Here is a 10,000-nt window from a genome sequence, read left to right as displayed (position 1 = left end):
AAACACCAATTTTAAATGGGTTAACCAACAATAAGTTTAAGCCTCGGCAACAATTTTAACAAGGTTGGCTTTAGATAATTATTGTACTGGCTGATTTTAATTTCTTGATCCTGTATTTAGCATTTTAGGTTAGTCCATTTGGATAGTCCATGATCAGGGTAGTCTATGAATGGGGGATCAGTGTTTTGTCCAATTGCTGATCATTACAGATTTTTAGAATGCAGCATGAAGACATGCAAACAATGGACCCCCACCAAAACAAAGCACAGCAACTGACATTTGCTCTGTTATAAGAATCCCTGCTTTTCGGTAATTCTCTTCTGCATACTTTTATTTTATTTTTTTATTTATTTTATTTGACTTCGCCCCAACAAATGTGGGGCAGGGAGGCCACAACAGCATAACCAATTACTGTGGTCCCATACTGCGAATAACGCCAATAAATGGTGCAAGATCTTGGTCATTACAACTCCACATATTTTCATCATAAGAATCATGCTGCAATTCATCAGAAAAATTTTGGAAGGCATCTTCAACATCTAAGAAAACAACTTGACCTTCAAACACTGTATCATAGTTATAGCGTGTTTCCATCACTTGTGTAATCAACAACTGCCTTACTCCACTTCACAGGCAACACATTTAAGTGGATCTTTGGAAGCATGCACCTTAAAAAAAACGTTTGCTACAAAGATTGAGATGAGTGTACATGCGTTGCTACCATTTCTTCCCTTAAGGATGACTGGCAAATTGCTGAGGGGAACAAAAATTCCTTAACACAACCCAAATGGTTTGCCTCGTTCTTCAACATGAACTATCACTTCAGTATGAGGTATGAATGAAGTGGTCTGTGCAATGACAGGCTCATCCCTATACCCTATGGCAGAAACTGTCACACGATCAACTTCTCTTCTGGCCTGGATACATGCCAACCCACTTCCATAGTTGATGGCAGATAGTTGTCCCCCAGCTCCAAATTTCAGCTTGCTGAACAGGGACTCTATTCCACTGCCATTTATTTTGATTGGGACAATGAAGTAGCCTTCCCCAGCAGGCACATAAGAGAAGAACCACTCACAATGGGCCCTTTGCAGGATAGTGATCACATGGTACAAATCCGCCATACTGGGACGCAAATTGCCCTTTGGGACATCTAAAACAAAGAAAATTTAGATTAACTATCCTTTGTTTTAGATGTTCTAGTGCGCAATTTGCGTCCCAGTATGGCGGATTTGTACCATGTGATCACTATCCTGCGAAGAGCCCATAGTGGAGGAATGAGCTAACCATGATTTGCAGTAGATCCCATGTGTAAACAAAATATAATTATTCTTAGTCGTTTCTAAGACTATTTGTGGGAAGGGAAAATCGATTTGGGATGGGGGGTGGGGGTTGCGGCAGGCTTCCTGAAACACTTACCCTACTTCAGACCAGATAAAAACTTTTATACCCTATTTCAGCCCCGACCCTTAAATCAATACCCTACATGTAGGTCAAACCAATCTTAAAGGCAATGTTTAATTAATTCTCACTTTTATTTAGTAGGATACACGGTTGGCATAAACATTTGGAAATGGTCTTATCGCCTAATGAGTATGCCTATATATAGTATAGTGCACAAACCATATCCTATTTTGGCCTTTGGCACTGCACATACCAATATATATGTATCCCATATGAGGTATTCTCCCCCCCCCCCCCCCTCCTATGATGAGTGGTGATCAAATGCCCCGCCCCCAAGGAAGACTAAGATGATCAAATTCCCTACCCCGGACAGGAAAAGGAGTCAAATGCCCGGGGTATGCCCCGGAGGGAGGTTGGGGGGGGGGGGGGGAGGAAGTTGAAGCTTCAATTTAACTGGTACATTACCATGATGCATAGAATTTCTGAAGCAAAATTATGGTTAAAAATAAAGAAGAAAGGATGATTTGATTGATTTGATTTGATTTACGAGACATCTAGTTTGTCTCTTCTACTGGGCAAACCTGCCCAGAGGGAAGGAGCACGAACAGGACTCGAGGTCCTATGCGAGGTGCTCCACCCTACCCTATCCAGACCAGAAAGACCAGACCACAACACCGGGAACTACATTCACTACTCTTTACAACAAGTGTGCGGGTTCTTTTACGTCCCACAGGATTATGAACATTGAAGAGTTGTGAGACGGGACCTCCGGCTTATCGTCCTTATCCGAGAAGACTAGAGAGTCTAACCATTTGCAGATGTAATTACAAAGGCAGCACTTTCTACTCAGTTATTTAAAGACCCTGAGTGTTGGTCCGGCCGGAGTTGAACTCACGACCTCCCACGTGACAGTGCGCGGTGGCGGATACCTTGCCACATGGCCTGGGTGCGAGACGTGACAAGGAGTGGATCTGGGAACCATTATGACAAATGGGAAGAGCTAAAGAAGGGGATATGACCCAGAAAAAATTGAAGCACAGATGACATTGTGTAGCTTCTGGTCCAGGGTGTATTGTGGCAATAAAATCAATCGTTCTTTTTGATGGAGCCAGGAAAAATCTCACTAAGCATGTATAAATCATTCGTTCTTTGGATGGTTCCCTGAAAAAAACCCAATCAGGTGTCTACATTATTCGTTTCTTTTCGTTCTAATGCCATCAGGGTGTCAAAATCATTTGTTCTTTGGGTGGATCCAGGAAAAATCCCATCACGTGTAAATCTTTAAAAAAAAAAGGAAAACATATCCCTAAGTAATCACATGAAAAACATAATTAAATAAGTGAATAAAAGGAGTAAGGTAAATATCATTTGAGAAAACTAAATTAAATAACAAATTCAGAACCTATGGCATCAATTTATATCAAAATCTTGATCTATGATGGATCTTTCTTTTGCAAAAATATATTTTTTTAACATTTTCCTTGAAATTTTCAGTTTTCTACATTGTTTGTAGTTCACAAACTAGTTCATTTTCATCATAACTGGATGTACAACAACAAACAGTTCAGTTATTTCTTATACTGCTACTTAAACCATCACATTTGGATACAGAAATCACCTATCATGAATCTTCAACCCTTATCTAAACAAGAAATTATAGAAAAGAGATGCGAATTATACCACGTACTGAACGGAGACGTTTTCTACCCAAGTCGCAACTAGCCCAAAGAGATCTTACCTTTGTTCTGGAAGAAACCCACTGGAGACTGGATACTCTCCTCTCAACACTGGGCTGAATCCGCTAAATGGGATAAACGCAAATGCCAGATCAACTTCATATGCAACAATATTGACATCAAAGGACACATATGGTTCTATTATGACATCCACTACAACAACTAATTACTCGTGAATGGACAAAAAAGATACAAAGGTCAGGAAAGTTTCTTTACCATTCTATAATTTTGTTCATGCACGAACAGTAATTTTCTTCTAAAATCAAAATTTTGAGCTTGTTTCAACCCCCATTTTTCTCAAGTTTTTAATCAAAACTAATCTCAATCTATAATAATTTCATGTTGGTTGATTTCTTATAATGGATTACAGACTAGTTTTAACGTTTTCAGAAGTCTCCTACAAGTTCCACACGAAGAATTTTCAAAGCATACTTTCGCTAATATTAAGTGTTCTCTTTTATCATGTTGTTGGTTTCTAAGAACAAACAATTTTTTTTACATAATTTTATATCCGACTTTTTCTACTAGACAGTATTTTGTACTAATCTATATATGAGCAATGACAAGAATGAGTGATTCCTAATCAGATCTAAGTAACTTTCCTCCTTTATCATCTTATATGTTTAAAAGAACAAAAATTTCAAAGCTACAACGGATTTTTCATTTTAAAATTTTTAGGTTTTGTTAATTTGTAATTTACTTCTTTTCTCTGTTCCAAAATATTATTATTATTATAATTATTATAATAATAATAATAATAATTATTATTATTATTATTATTATTAATTATTAATTAATTTTTTTCCCTTACCTAAGGAAGTTTTCTCCTTCTAATACTCTTGTAATTCTGGTTGTTTTTGAAAATAAAAATATTGTTTTTGCACACAGTTTGGTTTATTTGTTAAACCCACCTTGAGGTAAGGGCATTCCACACGCACACCTACAATCTTGTCTGAGAGCTTCGACTGGTGTTACTCACAGCGTCATGTATAGCAATCATGACAATAAATCTGTGCACAAACGTTTCAAAGCTTAATGATTTCAAAGCAAACCTGGTAATTTATCAGTGAACTCATTGAAAACAGAAGAAATGTGCTTATTTAATTTATATAAAATGAATAAAAAAATTCACTTATCATAAGCCTGTATGAACTGCAGGATGCATTGTTAACTACGAGAGAGTTCTGTTGCGTGGAAGACGAAAAAATAAAAAAAAACAAACTTATGCCTGACTACATTGTAATTATTTTAATACGCTTAAAGGCAGAACGGTACAAAACATATATAGAAAATGCATCGGCTGGTAATTGAAGGAATAATTACAGTACGAAAAAAAGCCAGACTCGGACCTGCCCAAAAACATCAGGTACGCTGTTCTTGCTCGCCGATATTGTATGCTAGCAAACCACGGAGTGGCTGTTACCTTGGTGCTATTTTTAAGAAGGGTATGGGTGCCTTTACAGATCATTGTTAGCGATATTTTATCTAGATAGATTGTTTCTTTTTTTATTCTTTGAAATCGAACACGATTTATGTTGACAAACATAAGGATTAGCGCGATTTACAACAGCCCCGGATTACCGACAGGTTTTATCGGTTTTTCACGATTTCGTCGTGGAAGTAAGAGATAGGCTGTAAATCGTGATTAACCGTTGCAAACCATCTTAAGTCACACATAAACCTTTTGTAAACCGTCAGTGAAACGTGGAACGTGTCATTATAACAAACTTCAAGTGCACTACACAGTTTAAAAGTTCTAACTAAAACTTTCAGTCTTTCATAATTGTTGCATGGTATTTCAGCGAGGTATAAAGGGTCCACAGTCTTTGTGACTCCTGAGAAATAACATTAATGGTCCTTTTTTGTCGCAGAACTCTTTAAATGATTTGAGAGTAATGCCATGTTCTAGAGCGCGTTTCTCTAGCCTCGTGGACACGATGTGCAAAAATGTTCTCTCCGGGTATAGTAAGTCTGGACCTCCGTCAGTGACGCGTGTGACTGGGACACAGACCAGTGTTTTCAAGCGATAAATGTGTTAAAAGATGACTCTCTAATTAAGAGTGACCACTATTTCGTGACGTTGACACCTTCCATACAATCTTGGACAAAATAGATGGGAAATTTGAAACCCCCCAAATCAAGGATGGGAAAGTGACGCGTTTTGCTTCATCCTTGCTTTGTGGGCGATAGGGTTTGCTGTTCCATTTTATTCTGTCCAAGATTGTAGCTCAACGACTTCAAAGGATTTCTTTCATGGCACAGCCCTTTCAATAATGCAACATCCAACCCATGAAAACGTAGGAGAGGATCGTGGAATGCATGAAAGCGTCACAGTGAAAAAGAAAATAGCACCCTTGCCTGATACTTATCACAATGTTCCTCCATGTTCACTTGGTCCCTAAGATACATGTATCACTGCAGCCATCTTTTGACCAAAGAGCTCAAGAGACAGACAAAGAATACAAATGGCTTTAAACTGTAAGAGAACTTATAGGAAAGGAAACATTAGCTGAAGAAGATGCAGTATCCTGGGAAATATCCCATGCATCCAAACAAACTGGCGAGAGTGATTACATGATTCTGCAATCATTGCCCAGCTTCCCATGCTTACAGAGAACGCACACGCCCGTTGCTCTGATTCTGCATGCCGTAAATGTAATAAAGATGCCTACACAACATGTTCATCCAGGACAAGTTTCTGTCATTACCCGGCCTAGATAAACCATTGTTTGCAGTCGAAAAAGGAATACAATGGAACTTACCTAACACCCATGGTGAAAGCAAGGTACTTTGAATTTATGTTAGGTGGATTACATATAGAAATGGCAGCACTGATAACCCTTGGTGCATGGCTTGAACGTAGTGGGTGGACAAGTGTGATTGTTACTGTAGGAATCGCATCCGCTGGTGTTGCTGACTCACTTATTAAAGTATGTCATGACATAGCACTAGCTGAGAACACGTCGAATTCATCAAGTAACGGGAACATTTTTATTTTTCTTACAATGGAACGCGTACACGAAATATCTTGAATCACTTGAAGGACAAACGGAGCCAATGTCATTTGATGACTGGATAAACACCAAATCGAAAGAGCATTCACAAATTCATTACTGGAGTCAAGTGCTTCAGTTTCAGCTTTCTGTTTTCAATTTGTGCGATCAATATGAGAATAAGAGAAGGGAACTTTCAGCTATATAAGGAATCGCTTGAGAAAAATTATCCCTTGGATGTTTGCTTTAGAACTATGCTAGATGGTTGTCAGTCCACATCAGAGACATGCGTCCATTAACTCATCCATCAACACCCCGATATTTATCAACAATTCAATGGTGAAGCATTTGTGGTACACAAAACTATAAAATATTCTCATCCAAAGCTTTAGATCGCGCTCATGAGCAAATGAATAGCTTTGAGGAGATGGTGGAGCAGTTGGATCGACTGAGAATCGTAAGAAGATGTATGATTGCTGGATCTGAAAAAGTCAGAATGAAAATTCACTTCCATCTACTCGAGCCAAGGGTACTTCGCTGCATCCTCAACAAGAAGGAGGCATCAAGACCGCTTTTAAAGATGACGTTGCCTCCATGGTCGCCACATTTGAAGAGCTGGGTAATCCATCCAGTGAGAACAGTAGAGACATAACTGATAAGGAAGTAGATGAGTGTAAACGACTCTGGAAATTGGAAAAGAAGGTACAAAGACTTCGTCAAGGAAAGATTTGTGACAAGAGAAAAGCCAATCACCGAGCAAGTCAAGAAAGACAAAGACAAAAACAAGACAACATGCTTCAATTACATAGTAATTTTCAAAGAGTAACTTTAACTCCGACACTGGGGTCGAAATAACTCCTCAGCGTGGAGTTATATTTTTCGGAGATAATTTAACTCCAAAAAGGAGTTATTTTCAGGCTCCCCCAAAAAGTTGTTCTCCCCAGTAGGGGAGTTAAATTGAGGCTAAAATAGGAGTTAAACGTGAGGGGTAATAACTCTAAATAAGAGTGAAATTTAAGTCTTCTGTGGAGTTAACATTCCAGTTAAACACTGCGAGGGGGACACACCAAGAAATTCAAAGAAATGGAAGCCACTTCTGTCCCCGCTTGAACGAGTATCAGGCCTGAACCCTTAACCTTGAATCTTTAAATATTGATTCATTTATTTTAAAACTGTCCATATAAATGTAGCCCAAAGGAAAAATTATATGAAGTACTAGAAGCCGTATTCTATTCATTTATATATTATTATTTTGTCATGCTAGAAAACGTGTAATTTAATGCAATTAGAGCTTTGTAGTATTGAAATTTATGTCACGTTCGTATTGCAATACTTATTGTAATGTTTACTGTAGTTTACAATGTTTTCATAGTGTAACTGTGCGTATTTAAAAATAAAATAATAAACTTCTAAAAAAAAAAAAAGAGTGGACGCACAAAGGTCTAACTGTAAGTACCTCAAAGGAATGCTAGTAGGACATACTAGGATTCCTAATCTAATGTTTACTAAATGATGGCAAAAATAGTTGGAGGAATCGAGTTTGGAAGAGAAAAAAAACAAAACAAAAAAGGAAAAGTTAAATAAACTCCTCTTTTGGAATCATTTTGAGGAGTTAGTATTACCCTCATTTTCGAGTAACCTGGGAGAGAATGTAACTCTCCAAGAAGAGTTAAAACACCTCTATGTTGGGAATTACCTTCATGGAGTTAGTTAAACTCTGCAAAGTAGGGGGTCGATGTACCTCCTTGTTTTTGAGTCTTTTTGGGAGCCCGATAGTATCATAACTTTACAGCAAAAGATGAATAAAGAAGCGGCATCATCGTAAATGTTCGCTGTCGTCGTCACTTAGGGCTTAATTTCACTTTCACTCGAAATGTTATTTTCTTGTTCTGTGTTTCCTCGATCTCTTTCGGCCATCAATATGTCTTAGTGCTTTTATCCTGACATGGTTTCTCAGTAAAATAAATAACAGGTATTCTTTGTACGTTCTTGTGCACCCATACCCTGAGAGCAGAGTCTCTTTCGATCTTCCTAGATAAGTCGGGAAGAGAAAAGAAGATTGTGCCAGCCGCCTGGACTTTCTTTGACTTGCCGCTCATCTAAAGAAATGGGATTAGTCAGTCCAGTCTTAACAGAATGGATTTTGGAGTAACGTTATGAAGCGTCACGCAAGTCTGAATCCAAATCATACAACGATGATTTTAACCAAATTTCAGTATTGTGAGATTTTATTTATGCATTGGAGAATATATTATAACAACATTTCCAGAATAAGAAATGGTAGCCACATGTTAAATAATACGAGAGTTGTAAGCGTTCAAAGGAGATTTGCTACTCTCATACAATCATAGACAGAACCGTTGGGAAGGTCAGCACTTTTGACGTCTTCATTGCTTCTCTCCCCTCCCCCCTATTCAATGTTGTGCAAAACTAAATGGTTTTAGTGGGAAATTGTTGTGTTACCGTCCAACATTGAATAGAGGGGAGGGAGCTATATAAGAAAAGGTGAAACTATTTCTTTTGCGCTTTAACAGAAGCGGGTTGAAGTACAGCTCTGGTGCGGTTCCTTTACATAACCTTCTCAACTACTTTTGTCTATGTTTGTAGTTTGCCAGAATTGAGAAACCAATTAATTTTTACAGTAAAAATTGAAATGGCAATTTAAAAACTTGAAATATCTTGAGTTTCCAAGGAAATGATTCCTTGGTTGTCGTGTGTTTGCCAGAGTTGTTCGAAAATATCCCAAATGTTTGTTTTTGGGTTTGTGGTTTTGCGGTTACGAGTCACGCGTGACTGACTCCCGAACACGTTTCGATTTTTAACGTATGCCCAATACGAAATGTCGAATCTAGTCAATTATGTAATAATTTTAGGTAAGAACTATTTATGGAGCTGTAGGCACAATAATATTAAACCGTCGTGTGGTCAAAATATGAAACATGAAACTGAAAAATACATTGCATTGGAATCTAATAGAATTATTTCTTTAAATTTCGTAAAAAAGGGGAAGCATATGAATTATTCTCAAGTGGCGATAAGTAATTAACAATGGAAATTCCTTGTAAGTAATTTAATTTACTATCAATTTTACAAGTAACATAATAAGGACACACAATATTGTAATAAGTACACACATAAAAATTGTAATACAAAAGTTGTAATTAAAAAAAAATGAAAATAAAATAAAAATTTTGTCGAGGCGACTGGCAGTCTTCGTTTCTCTTCCCGAATTATCTAGGAAGATCGAAAGAGATTCTGCTCGCAGGGTAGTGCTCCATTAATTCTGCAAAGAACATGAAATCCGTGATCAATCGAATGACATCGAAGGATGATTGTGGTTAATTAACAGCGACAGTTGGCCAGACGCAACTGGCAAATTTCCTTGTGCTTATGCTGCGTTTCGTTTTCAAACGACGCAAGCGAACGCAAGCATAAGCGCAAGCACAAGGAAAAGGAAAAAGTTTGAACCTTGTGCTTGTACTTGGGCTTATACCTGCGTCAATCTTGTTTTCACATTGAACTAAGCGCTCTTATGCTTGCGCTTGTGCTTGCGTCGCTAGTGAAAACCAGGCTTAAAGGATAAAGGAGCTCCCCTAGGGCGCTTTGCATTATGCCTGACCATCAGGTCGGAGACCAGTAGAACTAACCAAGGAAAAATGGAACGACATTTTTCATCAAAAGTCAATTTCCAACCGAACCGAAGCGTTCCACTTACTTTTCCACTTACTTTCCACTTACTTTCTACATAAGGGGCATTCAAGTGTAGATTTTATTATAGATTGTAGATATTCATGAGATGTTAAAATTAGTATTTTAGGCCTTCACAGATGAAGAGCCACATCCTTTTATGTGGATATACTGTGAATA

This window comes from Montipora capricornis, chromosome 6 (genome assembly GCF_036669925.1).
Source record: "Montipora capricornis isolate CH-2021 chromosome 6, ASM3666992v2, whole genome shotgun sequence".
Taxonomy (NCBI): domain Eukaryota; kingdom Metazoa; phylum Cnidaria; class Anthozoa; order Scleractinia; family Acroporidae; genus Montipora; species Montipora capricornis.
The sequence above is the reverse complement of the archived record's forward strand: the minus strand, read 5'-3'. Positions refer to the sequence as shown.